General features: G+C 41.1%; 1 protein-coding gene across 4 annotated transcripts in view; it reads right to left on the bottom strand.

The window, feature by feature from the left end:
- Positions 1 to 18,355, bottom strand: part of ELMO1 (engulfment and cell motility 1) — a 305,386-nt gene that overhangs the window by 79,827 nt on the left and 207,204 nt on the right. Inside the window, exon 1 of one of the 4 annotated variants that reach the window (XM_066321978.1) lies at positions 1,349 to 1,463. The exons of the other annotated variants lie outside the window; for them this stretch is intronic. The gene's annotated coding sequence lies outside the window, so the exon portion shown is untranslated. Of the gene's footprint in view, positions 1 to 1,348; positions 1,464 to 18,355 lie in introns of those variants that run through there. 4 annotated transcript variants of the gene reach the window in all.

Here is an 18,355-nt window from a genome sequence, read left to right on the forward strand (position 1 = left end):
CACTGACAATTCTTTTTTTGGCATCAGCTCTGAGGCAACACTGACTGCTTTAACTGGAGGGATAAGCTCCACATACACACCTTCCTGCCACAACTTGCAAGGCAAAAGCAAAGCTGACCAGTTAAAACATACATTAAAAAAATGGACAAAATATAAAAATTTACACCTTCAGCCTGAGATTCCCAGGCAGTAATGTGACTTCTCAGCAGTTCCTAATGCTGGGAGATGAAGCTGTGTGTTAAGTTCTAAAATGAACACAAGACACCAAAAATGGATCCCTAAAATGCAGCCAGGTTCATACAATGTTTGCACCTAGTTTGGTTACTATAAAATACTTGATACACTTGACCAGCTCAGGCACAGGGTGAAAATACAAAAAGTTCTTTTCTAAATCTTCTTCTTCCTGTGTCTGCCATTTCTCCTATGTATTTTCACCAACCAGATAAGATGACTACAGTATCTGAGGGGGTTAAGCAGAGACAACCATGAGCTCCATGCAGCAAAGCTCCCTGTCATGATAAAACATGAACAATGCTGAGCCGAATTAATGGCTGGTGTAACTGAGTAACCCCAGAGGGTTGCAGAGGGACAGATTTGCACACACACTTCCCTCCCCTTTCTAAATATACTGTTTCTGCTTTACAGAAGCAAAGGCAGAGTCCCAACAGGCAAAGGAATCAACTTCTAACACATGCCCCACAATGGTGGAAAAGGAAACTCTCCACGCTTTTCATGTACTCACAGGTTTCATAAACAAATAGCAAAGCTTTTGAATGAGACGTATTTTAAAAAGCCTTTGAAGAAGAAGAAACCAATTTGAAAAGAAGAGAAAAGGCACATGAAGGGTAGGAAAAGCAATGCCTTTTTTGTGCTGAACACAGTGATGAATGATGAGCAACTCGTGTTTTCTTGGCTCACAGTCTGAACCAGCGTTTAACAAGCCACTGTAATAACACACCTGTTATTATTATACCAACACCACAAATACTGGTGACTTCAAGTGAGCACCTCAGACTTCTGTGCCTGCAATATTCTGCTCCATGTGGTTTGCTTTCCTTTTCAAAGACAGGGGTGATCTGAAATACCCCAAGAAGAATACAGCATCCTTCCTCAGACTAACCCTAATTAGGCTAGAAAACCACCCAAGGCAATGCAAACAGCTAACAAGTTTGTCCGATGCCCGAGACCAGGCAGAACCAAGAGCACATCTCGCTACACGTGAAACAAAACCGTGGAATCCTTCACGCTATTTACAGTTGTTACTAATTTGCTTTTGCCATTCCTCAACGCCACTCATCGCTCCATGCCCAGGCTGAAACAGCAGGATAAAGTACACGGATTTACTTACAGAGATCTCGTAGCTCCATCGTTCCCGATGACAAATTCACCTCCCACACGGCAGCGAGCGAATGACTTAATGCTGCCTTTTGCGGGCGGCACCGTGCGCACGGGCAGCGGCGGATGCTCGGCGGCGATGCTCCCGGCAGTGATGCTCTCGGCAGCGATGCTCCCGGCGGCGATGCTCTCGGCGGGGCCCCGCGCCCGGCGCGGCCATGGGAGAGGCGCTGCCCCGCGGCCGCGCACCTTTGCCCGCGCCCCGGGCTCCGCGCGTAGCTCCGCTTATGTGCCGGGCGCCCGGCGGGCTCCCATTGGCACGGGCGGGCGGCGGCAGCCAATGGCAGCCCACTCCCGCGGCAGGGAAACTCCTGCCCGCTGATTTAGCATCTCGGGAGACCGTATTTCCGAGGAAGAGCGCCGCTGCCCTCGCATCCTGCCATCGCACGGCGCGGATGAATAGACCAGAGATCCCCGTCTCTGGGGCTCCCCCTCCCCGCCCGCTCGTTTCGTCCCGGAGCCCGGCGCTCGCCCAGAGGGAGCGCTGGTGGGGACCCGGCACCCGCGTCCACCTTGGCGGGGACCGCGGGGGAGAGCGCCGGAGCTCCACAATTACTCGCTCCATCGCCATGGAAACAGCCTGGATGCAGCGGGCTGGATTTGTGTAGCACATCTGCTGCCAGGCTCATAATCAACTGCAATCTCATCTTTTATCCCTCTGCTCTCGCTGCTTATTCGATTGTGAGCTTGCTCTCTCTTTTCATATATGCTGGGAAAGTGCACTCAGACAGAGCTGTGTACATGTTGACTTTCTCCCTGTGCAAACACAACACAGCACACATATGTGTGTGCACATATCCCAGGAGTGTTCACTTGTATGCATGCATGCATATGTAAGGAGGTGCACTCTCTGTGTTCCCAAATCACACAACCATAGAAGAGCTAAAGATCAATCACCTTTTTCCAACCCCCTTTCAAGCACCCGCAGCTTTTATGCTTGCTGGTTGCTTGAAGCCCCATCCAATCTGGCCTTGAGCACTGCCAGGGATGGGGCATCCACTGCTTCTCTGGCAATCTGTCCCAGTGCCTCATTACCCTCACAGTAAAGATTTTCTTCCTAGTATCTAATCTAAACCAACCCCCTTTCACCAAAAGGCCATTACACTTTGTTCTGTCACTCCATGCCGTTGTAAAAAGTCCCTCCCCAGCCAAGGGAAGTGCTCTAAGGTCTCCCTGAAGCAATTCCTTCTCCAGGGTGAACAACCACAACTCTCTGAAGCCAGTTTTCATGGGAGAGCTCCAGCTCCCTGAACATCTTTCCTCTTTTGGACTTGCTCCAACAAATAATGCACCTTACTCACATTTCAAGTTTACCTAACTGATCAGCAGAAGACAAGACTACTGTCAAAATACTGTATTTTGCTTTACAGTACCATAAATTGTATCTCTCCAAAACAAGGTGAAAATCTGAGACAGTTATTAGGAAACCTCCAAATTCAGTGACCTAAATCTTCATGCAACGAATTCTACAGTGGGTGTTTCCTGTCCTGTTCAGGGCCTGATGAAACACACCACTAAGAATCCATACCACATCTTTATGCCCAAAAGCGCTGCTAGTCATTGACGAAAATTCTGTCCTGACCTCTGACAACATAAGGAAGGAGAGATCATTAGAAGAAAGGAAGCAACATTGGAGAGAGAGAAAAGACTCCTAAGCCAACAATGCAGTAAGCAAAGGAACAGTTTTGCAGTTAGAGGAATTTTCTGGCTGCTCCTCTGACTTTCTCTGGGACAACTGTAAAAAAAAAAAAAAAAAACAACTTTCATCCTTTCCATGTTTCTGTTATTGAAACTTCAAAATGAGGAGAGAAGTCAAGTTCATGCATTTATATTAAAAAGATAACCTCAGACAAACCATGAGACACTGACATACTATTATTATGGTATTAAGAAAGAATTACAGATGGAAAAGAATGAGAATACATTCCTTTTTCAGGAACCCTTACTTCCACTTGTTTGACCAAAAGAAGAATTAAAAAAATGAAAGCCCTTCTTAAAAACCTCAGTATTTCTATACTGTACTAATAACAGCATTCCACCTCATTTGCCATGGTAAATAAAGGCATTTTAAAATGCACCATGACAGAGCCTTGCAGGTAGATTCATCTCCTTGTACAATAAAGGCTGTAAAATTTCTTCGACCTGAGTCTAATCCAGAGTCCAGGAAGGTCTTCCAAGCCTCAAGAGCAAGGCCACAAGAGAAAGCTTCTCCAGAGATTTGCCTTTTCAGGACATCTGTGATGCAGTTATAATTCTTGACATAGAAACGAGCTGCTGAAAGAACTGTATTTGTAGTGGCTGAGGATGCCATAAAGGTTCACTTCTGGCAGCGCTGTACTTCCGGCTTTTCATTTGCCTTTGGTGCTTCACCATCACCGTAAAGATTACCCTAAGCGTGCCAGCTTTTGCAGTCATTCTTTCACTTCTGAAATATTAAACTGTGGAAAGATATTCAGTGTGCATTTTATGGGAATGAGGGCTAATTAAAAAGCCTAGATTCGCTGACAGAACTTGCCGTGGAAAAAAGCAATCTGTCCAGTTCCATCCCTCTCCCACCCCTCCTTCCACCTAAATCACACAGGAGAGAGGGTGGTCTGGGAGTGTGGAGCATGCTCTGCCATTTGTCTGTGAATGGTGAAACACTTCAGCAGTTCCAAGGTTATTTTTGCTAGCTGTTATTGTCATATCATGGACTGGACACATAATCAACATGTAGAGCTTAAAATAGTCATGCAAACCAACAAGCTTAAATTCTACTGGACGACAAAAACCAAATGGCACATTCTTAGGTCTTTGTAATTAATATTTTTTAAGCCAATGTTAAAACGAAGAGGTTCCTAATGGAATAAATTGTTTCCTTCTGTTATGTGATGCACAGAGTTCAAAACTCTTCATTAGACTTTGTTGAACAAAGCCCCACTGCAATCAAAAATAATAATAATTAGCGTGCAACTTTGATGTATCTGGTGAAATTTTCCCTTGGCCCAGTTTCCAAAACTCCCATCTGCACTTCACATGCTGACAGGGAGAAGATTGTGTCCCAGATTAGGGCAACCAGTCAAGAACTCAGAAGACCAATTTTTAAAATCTTTTCTTTCATAGGAAAGAAACAGAAGTGACAGAGATCTCTGCTTCTGACAGCGGCAAGCCACTAGATTTAAGGTTATGAAATCTCACCTTTGTCACTTTCTTTTCTTAGTAATCTCCTCTGCAAATTGCATTTCTTTTCCTCACAAGATTGTGTTGTGAGAATAAACACACTAAGAATTTCATTGCAATCTAAAGCAGGACAGGACACAGATACCTAAGAAAGCTTTTAAAGGAGATCAAAAATTCAAGGCTAGAAAAATGCAGGCATTTCAAAGCAGCATAATAAATAAGATTTGTGAAAAAAATCTTCCAAGATAGCAGGATAAAATGATGCTGTTCAACTAAAAGGATAAAAGATTTCCAGGAAGGCTTCACACCAAAGCTGCTACTTGTCAATCCGACAGCAGCTCCTGCCAGTATGCTGTCATGGGCTAAGACCTGTTTGTGTGTGGGAGCTGAGGAACAATCAGTGATGATATAATGCTTACTCATCCTTCTAGATCGTGGGTTTTTCTTTTTTTAGCCTAGATACCTAAAGGGGGAGAGATGGTTAACCTCCTAACAGTTCCCCAGTCATAGACTTGGTAGTTGGTTCCTAGTGACTCCTCTTCCAGTGCCAAAAATTACCTGTTAATTCTGCGTAAACTTTCAAGTCCTTTCAAAAGTCCATTTGTAGAAGCAGCTGATTTGCATCAGGAATAGCTAGTCCTATTGATTTATTCCAGGAAGATCTACATTTCCCTTTCACATCTGTATTCTTTAATTGTCAATTAGGACCTATCCGTAGATAATACAAACAAGTATTTCAGAGACTTCCAAGGCCATATTTCACATTTAGTTTGGTTTTTCCCAAATCTTAGTATCAGAAAACCTCATAACTCTTTTATCAGGAGATCCCTACACTTTATTTCAAATGAGCAGTTTTGAGGGTTTGGTTTTTTTTCTACTGGTACCGCATCAGAAAGAAGTTTTCCCATAGTAGCATATAAACACAAATTAAAATGAAAATGCTGGGCCAGAGCACAAAGACACTATCTATCTTTTCTGCCATTTAAGACAGCTTGACTACAAACCACAAAGCTTATCTGACCAGGAACACACCAGTGATATATAAGCTGCTGAAAACAGTCAGTAACACAGCTTTGCAGATCAGATTAGACATGACCTTCAGAGGTGATCTGCCACCATAGTACCCAGAAGGTCTATACGAATTACAGAACCACAGAACCTTTCATTCTGCAAAGCATTTCCACCATTCAAGCACCAATGAGTGTGTTCAGTGCTCACTACCCCCCCCTCGTGCTTTGGCCACAGGAAACACTAAAGTCTCTTCGTGCACCACAGTGTAGGTTGCCTGCATTCTGAGGATGCACACATATGTTAAAAGGCTTCAAGATACAAAGATGTGCATTAAAGAAAGTCTCCATTTGTCTCTTACAAATGAGATCAGAGCTTTACAGAATTTCATACAACAGTCCTGGACATACACAACAGATGACTGTCTAGGGGTGTTGAATTTGCAATTCTTCTTCATCTTCCCTGACAACTGAAGCTCTTCAGCTAAGCCAAAGACAGCCTACAAACAATCCTGAAATTTGCTACAGGAACTGACATGAATATTTCTCAGTTTTCCTATTGCTAAATGATTACATGTAGTCTGAGTAGTGAAAGGAGACTTCCTAGCCTAGACAATGTGACTATAGGCTCCATTTGCACTTTCAATGTTAACTCCAAGAAGATCTAAAATGCCTTGTCTTTGATACAGAATCAAATAAAAATCAAAAAAAACCAACTAAACAAAAAGAAGAAAGGCACCACAACTGCACATAAGAAACCTAGTCTTAAAAAGAGAGGAATATGAACTGGGTTGTTTAGAGGAAGAGTATTCTGTCACAGTGAACAAATTCAGAGTTGCATAGTTTTTGATACATGCATAAAGAAAAAAAAAGAAAATTATTTCTAACCTTGGCAGTGGGTATGGCAGACAAACAACCTCAAGTGATGTTTAGGTTTGGCGGCAGTGTCATATACAATCATAGTTTGTCTTTGGATAGCTATCATATTAAAAAAGTCCTTAAAATACACAAGCCCCTGCAGCTGTCTGCAACCTTTAAGTCTTGCCATTTCAAACATACATTGCAGTCGTATAGCATGAGAAGGCAATGAAGAATTTCAAATAAATTATAATGAATCCAGACAGTAGACAGCAGAACATCATTGGCTTCAGGATTCCTCACATAGCACTCTTAAATACACAACTGCAAGAGGCTCAGAAATCACCTTGTGAGTTTTAAAATTTTCAGTGCATTCAGACCATATGAGCACTATCTGCCAAATCTATCACATATTCTATTTTCCCTGCTCCCTCCTTTGCCCACATTGTTCAAATGCATATCACAATTTTGTATCAAAACTCTTTGGAACATACTGTGAGCATTTTCAGTCATGTCACTGTAATCTCAGTTCTCTCATTCAATCACTCTGTCTGGAGTACACATGGCCAGGACAGAACAATTTCACATTGCTGCAGCATTTTACATCTTTAGCTGTTTCTCCAGCTTGTGCTTTGCACAGGCTGCCAAACCAGCAACAGCAGCCAGGTATATCTTCAATCCAAACAGTCCAAGACTTCCATTTAAAGCTCGGCTCTCTGTGAGATGGGCACTGTGGAATGTACATCATACGAACAGTGTTGAAACAAATTATGCCCTGTAGGTGCTCGGCCTTGCCTCTCTTAGAGGCATGTATGCTCCCCCTCCATCTTATTCATTAGTGCACTGTGGTTTTCTTCTTCTGGGAGATGGAGTTAAATCTCTACTCAATCATACAAAATGACAACAGAATGATTTCTTTAGCTTTTCTGATTTTAACAAAACCAAAGAGCAGTAAGATGGAAAAAGTCATTGGTCTCAGTTATCTGAACTCAGTCTGATGTTGTCATGGTTCACTGCTTAAATAATGATGGATGCTTCGTTTTAATATGTTAATTACATAAATAGGTACTTAGGAACTACTTAAACAGAAGATTATTTACCCCATTGACTAGAGAAACCCATGTGTCAGCACATCTGCTGCACAGGAAGATTAAACCTGTTCACACAAAACTCATGCTCTCCCTTGCTAATGGAGAAGAGATTAGTAGTGTGAGACCTGAAGCAGGGGCTTTGGGTTTTAGACAACAGATCCTTAAGACTGTCACAATGGATGATGTTAGCAAACATCTCTGGACTTCTTAAAACCCAGTATTTACTTGCCTAGGCATTCTGGAAGAAGAAATGGGATTTTTATTGAGAAGAGTTTTCTACGTGTGTGTTTTAATTTTAAAAGCTTCTGCTGGATGTTGTTTAAGAGTAACAACCAAACACACAGCAGCCTTAAGAGGGAACTGAATTGCTGTGCACCTTTTTAGGCCAGATGGACAATGCCAGTTGATGATGTTTAGAAAGAGTGTACTGAAAAAAACCTCAATTACAGAGTAATCTTTTCCTTGGTACACCTTCCCAGCTGCTGCTGAAGGACCTCCAGACTATTATTTTAATAGCTGTTGATGAAGGCAAATCCATGTTTTTCACATCTCTTTAAGCACTGCTTTTGCATTCCAGGCTTGCATGGAAGGATAAATGTTGGAAGGCTCTGGTGGTGCAGAAAGGGCTTGCCAAGACTAAGCTAATGAGAAGAACAGGAAACATGAGTCCAGTTTCCAGGTCCAGCAAGCACACAACAAATTTTCCTGAGAAGAACGTGTTCTGTCTGCTTCCACCTCATGCAGGAATGAAAGTCAAATGAATGCTCACATAAGCTGAATGAACAGTTAGAGCTGTTTACCATGGAGCTATTGCAGGTGTGCACTTGGCTTCAGCTAGAAAGGGTAATATCCTCCATCCACACCCTCATACGGTAATTCGGAGCACACAAAATGAGCTACTGATGCTTCTATTCTGTATCAGCCTCTGGCAGCAGGCATCTCTTCCCAAGGATTTCAATGTCTCCCTGAGCTGGGCTTTGCAAACATCCCCTCCTCAGACACACTAACAGCCACTTTTTCAATCCATGTACATGGAAATGTGCAGCCAAATATACATACCCCAAACACGTGTCCCATGCACAACAGAAGCGTGCCCACACACGCCCATTAACAGCCAAATGTAGTATAAATAACCTCACTATTTAAATAGGCTTGCTTAAATGAAGTCTCTTGCTTAAATAAAGCTGGCATAAATATTCTTTCTTTATGCTGCCTGTTTCATCTCACATTTAAGTCTGGAAAGTGGCAGCCCTGTTGGAATGACCAGAGAAACTCCACTCAAAGTCAATAGGTAAAAAGGACATATGAGCTCAGCATCATGATATCACTGGTGAAGATTTTGTGGAAAGCATAAAAAGCAGAAAATTTCTTTTTTTTGTTTGAGTGTCTCTGATGTCAAGATAGATAAACATTAGGAAGACAAGCAATAAGGTAATTGCAAACAATCAGAGGAGATCCTCAAGCACTGAAGCAGCAGCCCACACAAAACTGAAGTTATATAAATATACTTTGCATTCTCAGTGTAAAAAAGGAGAAAGAATAAAAAAGTATTAGGAAAGGAAAAGTAACTTCTCCCTCTTTCTTAGCATCTTTGGAAGATGCTAAGGAAATAGGAAGATGCATAGGAAATACACCTATGGACAGGATACCAGTCCAAACTCCTCACTGTGCTCGTGTCTGTATTCATCAATATGGTGTTATAGACATTTTCTGTCTTATCTTTTTCAAAATATTGCAAGGAGCTGTTAAGACTGCTTTCTCTAAAGATGGGTAGGAAGGACCGGCTGTCAGAAAGGACTCTCTGAATCTCCCTGCAGCAACCCTGCTTCACATTCAGCCCACACACCAGGCCCAGCTCTATCAGTGTTCTGGCTCACTTTGTCAGGGCTGCTGCATCTGCTCAGAACTTCCTTCCCACTAATGAGCCTCTCTCTAATTGATCTTCAGAGTACATATTTCTTCAGACTCGATCATGCACGAGCTAAAGATGCTGTCAATACTGCTGCGTGGCAATTGCCATTGCAGAGACAAGTCCTGCCTTGCACTCTCTTCACTGAACCCTCTGCTCTTTGCACATGGTAGGTGGAATGATTTCTTCATCTTCCAAGTGAAGAGACAAATTTGTAAAGGTCAAGCAATGCAGAGGCAGTTGCAACAGTGGGTACAAACTCCAAGTTTTCCTCGCTCTTCTTTACCCAGCCTCTGAAACACAAACATATCTACAGTGCTAAGCCAGTAGTATTTCTACCTGTCACATTACTGCTTTTTTCAGGGTTGGAGCATTTTCATTCCATTAATGCTTTCCTTTAAAAACATTTCAGAATTGGTTTAAAAAAAAATAATAGGTGTTTAAAAAGATTTCAGTCTTCCTTAATCATGCAGGGATATATTTTCAAAGCCATATGCCAGGAGTATTCCACGTGACTCCCATTCATGTTAAAATTAGAGTCACCAGAATAAACTCCATATGCTGCTTTGAAAAGGTATTGCAATGTGTCCAAGGAAAATTTCTGCAGCTTAATGCTGCTTGTACAATTTTTTGCCTGCTTTTCTTCTTTTGGTTTATAAATAGATTTTAACATCCTTTTTTTTTTTTTTTTTTTTTTTTTGTAATAACACTTTGTACTATCTGGAAAAATAGAGAGAAGGGATTTGCTGGTTTTCTTGGTTTCTCTGCAGCCGTTTAATTTTAAAATTATCAGTTTAATCAGAGTTGCTTTACTTTGTAGGATGCGAAGCTTTTGGAACCTTTCTTATAATTGTTTTTTAAAGTACTGTCACTATAGACAACCTTTCTACCCAAACCACAGCCTGCAGTGAGGTCTGGCTGCCTTCAACACAGGAGCTGTTGTCCTGTCAAGTGGTGCTCAACATTTTTGTGTTAGCCAGAAACCAATTTTCACATCTGGACAGTGGGGAACTTTTTTCCAGAAAAGCCAAGGCATAGTGTGTCCTTGGCAAGAACAGCACTGCTGCTTTGTGCTGGAGCCAGGCACCACAAACATACAGGTTTCTGTATTCAAGGTCCTGTCTTACTTTCTGCCCAATACAGAGCATCTCTAACACCTGTAGAAGCCACAGAAGTCCACCCCTACAGAGCCAGCTGCAGCGATGGCTAGCTGTGGGCACACTTTGCCTTGGTGAGCATTGCCAATGCTGTGCTCACTTATGCACATACTTGTAAATACTGGTTGATTATTAAATTGTCATTTATGACTGCAGTCTCTCTGGTCACTTCAAGAGCAAGGTGAAAACATTTCTGGCAGCTCTGGTTCTGTTGTAATTGCTCTCAATTTTTTACTGCTTCTAACTGCATGAGAGATTGTACACAAAAAGACAGTGTGAATGCTATCTCTTCAGTTTATCCTCATGCTTCTCATTACTGTCTCAAATTGCCAAACATTTTCATTTCAGCCATTTACACCAAAAGTACAGCAAACACTGCATCTAACCACTTCATTACTTTACCCTTTAAATGATTTAAGCAAAGGGTAAATATTTTGCTTAAATGTAGAATATGTTTCCACCACAGAGAAAAAAAAAAAAAACCCTCTCCTTGCTAACAGAATCGTGTATCAGGATATGAGAAAAAAAAAAAAAACCCAAGATATAGTTGTCCTGTCATCAAAGCACTGACAAGTGAGGTGTGGGCTAAGTTCCCATCTCTACCACTAACTTTTCAGGCAACAAGCAGGAAGACATAATTTATACATTCTTGTTATCCTCCTAAAAATCACTTAACATCACCTTTCTGTTCTCGTTTTTCACTCTTTGTATATTCTGTCAACTTAAATGGTGTTCTCCTTTGGTCATAAACCTATGATTAAAAGAAATACCTGAAACTTCTTGGGATGGTGAAATCACAGCTTGCACCTGAAGCTAGAACCCATAAGCAGCGGAGCTTTAGCAAAAGCAAAGGTATTCGTACAAGACAAACACTTATAAAAAATCCAGCCAGCCACAAAACAACAAGCATCCCCAAAGCCAATCCACTAGTAGCCAAACATGGCTCTGCAACTTCCACACACATGGTCTGCTTCAAGTATTAGGGTTCAAATGAGCTGATGAGTTACTGTGGTTAGAGAAGTTACCATGTCAGCTATGCTGTAGTATAGCCAGCGGTAAATATTCAGTAAAACATACTTTTGTAAATGTTGGAAAGAAAATTAGGAATAAATGCTTTCTGCTTCACATTTCTAAAGGGGCTTGAATGCCCCTGAATAGTAACAGTTCATCTGTCAGAGCTAAGACAAGTTGAAATGGCTTTAAAGGGATCACCACAGTTAATGGGGAAAGCTTGACTTCTTAAAGTGGCTACAAAACCCATCACAAGGATCTTTTACACTTTATTTAACATTAGCAAAAATTTATGAGTTTGGCTGATGCTCCATCTGAGTTTGTTTCAATGATGATTAATGATATGAATTAATATTTCTTCCTCTTTGGAAAAGATACCCTACTGGCATGAGAAAGTAGTTTTTACCCATAAAACTAGAAAATAATTCAGGTTGCTAGACAGTTGTAGGCATCAAATTCTGCAGACACAGCAGAGGTAATTTCATACTTAAGTCAGGTTCCTCAGGGCAACACTGGGCAAGTTTTGTTTTTCTCCAAGGATAAAGATTTCACAATCTCTCTACGCAACTGGTTCAAGAGCTGCAACAGTAACAGTAGTTGTGAGTATTTTATCCTTACATCCTAACAGTTTCCTTCATTTTCTTCTTTCTCTGTGTACTTCTGAGAAGGGTGTGCATCCTCTCCTCATCCTTCTTGTTCAAACAATGGCAGAAGATACAACTGGATCCTCCCTGGATCCAGTCTTTTCCAGGATGAACAAATCTGGTTCCTTCACATTCCCTTTGAAAATCACATGCTCCATCCTCCTTAACCATCTTGGTAGCCTTGCTGGACTAGCTCCATTTCATTGCTTTCTCTCCATTTCTAGGCACAAAACTGGACACAGTCTCCCAGCTGCTGCCTCATGAAGGCCAAGGTGGGGGAAATAATCTCTTCCTCTGCCATGCTAGCTGTGCCTTAGCTAATGCAACCCAGCATGCAGTTAGTCCACGCCACACAAGGGTGCACTGCTAATTCATGGTACTCATCAGCCCTGAGACTGTCCTACAAGCAAGCACCTACAACGATATTTGTAACACATGAAATTAGCCTTTCTGAGTCCTCAATTTGCTTTGCCACTCACCCATCCTCAGCTTTAGTACCAAAGAAAATATCTGCAGAAATTAATATCAAAACCCTGGCCATCATAAAAATCAATACAAGATACTGAAGTGTTACTCTAGTACTAAAATCAAGAAGCATAGAGAAGGAAATTAGAATCATCAAACTCTTTCAAATTATAATAACTAAGGCAAATTGAACAGCTATGAAACATCCTGTTCTCTGGAGCTTAAAATCAACAAGCCAATAAAACACCCTTAACCCATGCAAAGGTAAATAAGCTTTATGGAAATATTTTCTTTCTTTTCTTCTCAAGTAGAACCACCAGTTTAAAGATTTTTCCTGGTACCTTAAAGATGATACACAGTAAAGGGCCATTTAGGCTGTGTATATAACTGAATCCATTTTCAAGCTGCACACTTACAGCACCTTTTACCTGAAGTTCATCTCCCAGATTGGTGGAGAGAGTTCTTTTCTCTAAGTAAATTAAACTTTGAAGTCCACTGTGTGCAGAATTAGGCTAGATAAAGGACTAATCTGTTCTCTGCCATCTATATTAAAAAGCTGTACTTATACCTCTGCTTCCGAGGTAAGACTTTTTTGTCCACATGGATCAATTTCTAGGAATAAGAAACACATGTGCGCGTGTAATTTTGACTTCACAATTTTAACAGTGGCCTTCAGATTTCTACCGCTGCTGAAAATACATAGCTGCCAGTAAACACCCATCCTGGCTCCAAAAACTGCCTTCCAGTATTCTGTGACCTGTGAAAGGGTCTTCTCTGATGCCTTGACAGATGTGCCTGCCCAATGTAGTCAGCATGTGTCCTCAGCTAGAAAGTGAGAAAAGCCATTAACATCCTCCTTACGGCAGGTGGAAGTACTATGAGCCATGCCATTGTTCCAAGGGAAGAGGACAGGCAGAAAGAAAGTCTGGGGGAATAAATCCTATTGGAGATTGGAGTACTGAACACGGAGAGAAGCTAAAGGAAACTTCACTTAAAACAGAGAAAAATTTAGTAAGATTGCTACATCCAGTCACTAGCTTTAAAAAAAAAAAATCACATATAGGCTGTAAAATGAAGAAGTAGTGCCAGTTATATGACAAACAGATTAAAAAAGAAAATCACTGGAAGAAAACAGCCCTTTAATAACTTCCAGATCCCTAGGGACTGAGACAGTCCTTTAGGAATTTCCAGAATCCTGGCTTACATAAAAATGAGTTCTTGGAAAGAATCCTAAAATCTCGACAGCTATGAGATTACATTCTTTATCTCACACATCTGATTTTACAAAAACAAGGATGTTTTATTTTTCCACTTGGTGACTTTAGAGATGTTATTTTCACTATGAAGGGCTGGTCAGTTGCTTCTGAAGAGGCTGACAACATAACAATGATATGATGAGATCTGTGGTTTCCTTTGGGCTCTTGGTTAAGCACAACAAAAAGTTCTAGGCAGCATGTACTATTCAAGCAAAATGGATAGACCTGCAATTTTTAAGCTCTTGCTCCTGGGGTTCTCTTATCAGCAGCACAACAAAGATGAGGCAGTTTCCCCTGAGATAGAAAACTGATGCTTGAAATCTGAAGACAAGTCTTCAGAGAAAAAAATTACCATAAAATTCAAAGCCTGTGTGGAAGCTGTTTCTCTGGATACTTTCACAGAAGTCTTTTACACGCAGACTTGACATTCTTGATGCAGTATTCATCCTTGAGCATTTCAGTTTCATGGCCATGGCACAAATATCTTCAGCTGACACAGCAAGATCTTTAATCATCTACACAAATGCCTTTTTCAAGGATGCTGATATTTGTTCCTTCACCTTTCCCTGTTGTTTGGGTTAATATACTTCCCTAGTATCAAATCTCTCTCCATTCCTGTATTCAGCTTTTAAGGTGATATTCCTCAGCTTTCATATGTATTACTGGGGACCTTGCTTCTCTGCTTACCATGACCAACATTTAATGGTAACTGGAGGAACTGGGATGGAACCACCCAATAAATTACATTTTAGTCATCAATAAGTCCACAAGATTTTTTGCATACTATTTGAACCCACTATGAAGAGGGGAAAGAGAAAAGAAAAAAAGAGCCTTATCACTTTCAGAGGCACACACAACACCTTCCATCCCCCAGTAAGCTATTTAGCTCTCAGTGGAAAAGTGGCAGAACCCAAGTTCACATGTCTAGAGCTTCACTACCATCCCAAATAACGACTGCCTTTGCTGTGGTCTCAAGGCCAAATACTCTCTGGGGCAAAACCTAACACTTCTGCAGAAAGTATGTGCTAAACGCCTCACCTCCTCCATTTTCCCTCTCATCCAGTGTCTGGGAAGTTGAGGACAGTTCATATTAGCACACCAAGGCCCAGTTTAATTTGTGACCACCTAATAAAGGTAACCTACAGAGAACCAGCAGAGGCTGGCTGTGTTGGCTCACTGTGCATGGTGTGGATATGGATTGAGAGAGTTGTAAAGGAGAGGAGAGGAGAGCCCATCTGCCCCCACACACCATCCTCTCCTTTCCTCTCCTCTCATGCTGCCTTCCAGCAGCCTCTATCACAGCCAACCTTAATTTACACTGGTGCATCGGGTAACAGGATCAGCTTGTCAGATGCTGGCCAGTTACCTCATGTGCTAAAAATAGAGACAGGCAGCAGCAGCCACTGACTGGCAAACGCCTCTTTAATGGTGACTGACATATTCAATCAAGACAATACATGAGATATAAGCTGCAAACAATGAAGGACATTTGTATAAGGACAGACTAGACAAAAACAAATAAGCATCCTGGCTTTGCTTACCAGACACATATGAAAGATTTCTGCTGCTCTTTTCAACCGTGGTGCTATTTAGGTTACAATTACTTAAAACAAACCAACAATAATACAAGCTCTTCTGCTGCTCCAAGAGAGGCTATAAAAATCTCATTGTCAGCTGCATCATTCATCACGATAACCTCATTTCAACTGAAACAAAATATCTGAGACATCACCTCTCCCCACTTCCTTCCCTTTTTTATTTGCCTATAATAAGGTCTATAGTCTGGGGAGCTCTCAGGCTGAATTCCATGCATTGTGATTCACAAAGTGAAAATCTGGTATTATATGCCCACTGACATTCACATCAGCAGCAATTCATGCAGCAAAAAGCCATATGCCATGCACCTCTGATTTAACTGTACTACAAAAACATATCCTAGAAAGAATAAATAAAAATACAGAGACAAGAGTGGTTCCTGGGATCTGATTATTATCCACACTTTTAGACAGGAATGACAGGGGCAATATCACAAAATACGCTGTTTTGGTGACAGTTCCAGTTAGGTTATATCATTTCCCTTCATAACTAACACACTCTACATGCAACTGAGGCATTTTTTTCCAGTGCAAAAGGTTTCTGTGGAGTAGAAAAAGAGCGGTTAGCACAGATAACCTACACTCAGTGTTTCTCCTCTGGTTATCAGGTTTCTCACTCAATCATCTTTTTGAAGGCTGAGAAAGTTTATTGGTTCGATCAGTACCTGCTGAGATGAAAATGAAGAGTGCTTTGAAAGTATGAAGTACTAGCAGCCTTAAAAATTATCATCTCTAGGGTGTTACACATACCTGTATGTCTTCTACAGTAACACACAGACTTCACTAGTAATCTGGGGGATAAAATTCCATCTGCCAAGGATCGCTAGGTTTTCCACAAATAAGAGATTCCACTGCTGAAACCAACACAGTTTTTCATCACTAGGGAAAGGACAAGACAAGCTGCTGGCCAAGGAATGGATTACACTAAAATACTCTTTTCTTGTTTTAAATAACAGATGTTTTGTTTAGATATCCTTTGCTTTCCTTGATTTTTGGCTTGAAGAGTCCATCTCTTTGTTGGTGCACCCATCCTAGCACATAAATGGGCAGAAATCAAGCTTGAAAATGGTTTTCCTTTTAAGGCTATGCCCTCCATGAAATCACTGAGCATGTGATCACTGGAGAAAGATGTTCATCTGTAACTAGGTATGACCCTACTATTAAGGACTTCCAAAGCCTTGTGGCAAAGACAGAAAATAGTAGACCCTATGTTAAATGAAGAAAGTCTTTGAACTAGAAAAATAGTTCATGAGCTACAAAGTGCAGAAAAAGGGCAAGTTAGACTCCTTCATTATGCAGCCTAAGTACTTAATTTTAACAAATTAATTTTTTGAAATGTATTTGCATTCTTGACAATGCTAGTTCAGACTGAAAATTTTTTAAAAGGAAGTAACCATCTAGATTTAAAAATGTGATGCTGTTTTTTCAAGCTTGAGAGGCCTAATTTTTGGGATATGAATACTTAAATCTGATTTTTACAGACTGATGCCTCAGTAAATGGAAAGATGCCTCTTCAGCATCTTAAACACCCTATCTCAAGTTCCTGCAGCCAGTAGCAGCAGATGAGTACTATGGGACACATTTGGAGATCTGACAGGTGGAGATAAATTCACAGAGATGGAGAAGACTAAACAGAGCCATTCCTAAACGAGCAGCTGATGCAGGCATATATTTGGAATATCCAGGTCATAAAAAACATAGAGGGAACACTGACCAAATGCTAGGGAAAGGTCTTACCAGGCTCTCTCTGCATCACATTCAATTGCACTGCTTAAAAAACACCATTCTCAAGAAAGAAGAGGTTGTTAATGGAATAGACCTGACAATTTTTCTGCATCCAAATTATGCTTTCTAAAAAATTCCTATTGTATTTGAAGGGAGTAATTTCTTCAATCAAAAAGCCTAATTTTCTCTGTAATCTATGCAGCAGACTTGCAAAATGTTAATTGTCACAGTTTTTTTATAAATTTGTGCATTACACAATTAATGATACAACATATTTATAGCAATTATCTGTTTCCAATAAAAGTTAATAAAGTACTATTGGCCTCAGGTGTGAAAATGTGGGATTTAATTTGTGCTAATCTGCCCCAGCCTGGGGAATAGTGAATTCATTCTATGTAAGAATAATTTATTTGCAATATCCCTGACTGATACAAACAAAGCATTCTCAAGGGAAGGTGCAATAAAGCTAACAGAGAGGTGCAATCATCCCGGCATTTCCCAACAGTAAAATGCAAACAGAAAAGCCTTCCAAAGCTTCTCCCAAAAGAAGTGAAATTTATCTGCTTCAGACCCATAAGAAAACAATAGTGCTTTGGAGGTCATCTGTGAAGAGCTATTTATCATCCCTTTTTTTTCTTCTTTCATTGAATTGAAAAGGAGCAGACAAACAGGTATAAAGACTGACCAAAGGATTTTACTTTCAAGTTTGTCTGAATTACTTTTCTCTTATTTGAGGTAATGCGTCTTTCATTTTCTGAAGCTACCATTTGCCATCCTTATCCAAGCCTCCCTGTGCAGCTGAGTGATGGGAAAGAGAGGCACAGAGAGAGGAAAGCACCCTTTGGGGCTAGAGCTGCTACTGCATCTGTGGCAGGGTGATGGAGGAGGCTGAACACAAGTGGCCAGATATCCTGGTTCTGATTTTTACCCTGCAGCTGCTTCACTGCCAAGGCACTTCAGCTCTGGATGCCTTTGCCTCCTTCCTGTAAAGTGTGGTTTATCAGGACTCCAAGCCTGCAAGGAGCAGAAGAGTGCAGAATGCAGAATATTGGTAGTGCCACTAGAGGGGATCACTTGAGCATG

Source organism: Sylvia atricapilla, chromosome 1 (genome assembly GCF_009819655.1).
Source record: "Sylvia atricapilla isolate bSylAtr1 chromosome 1, bSylAtr1.pri, whole genome shotgun sequence".
NCBI lineage: Eukaryota > Metazoa > Chordata > Aves > Passeriformes > Sylviidae > Sylvia > Sylvia atricapilla.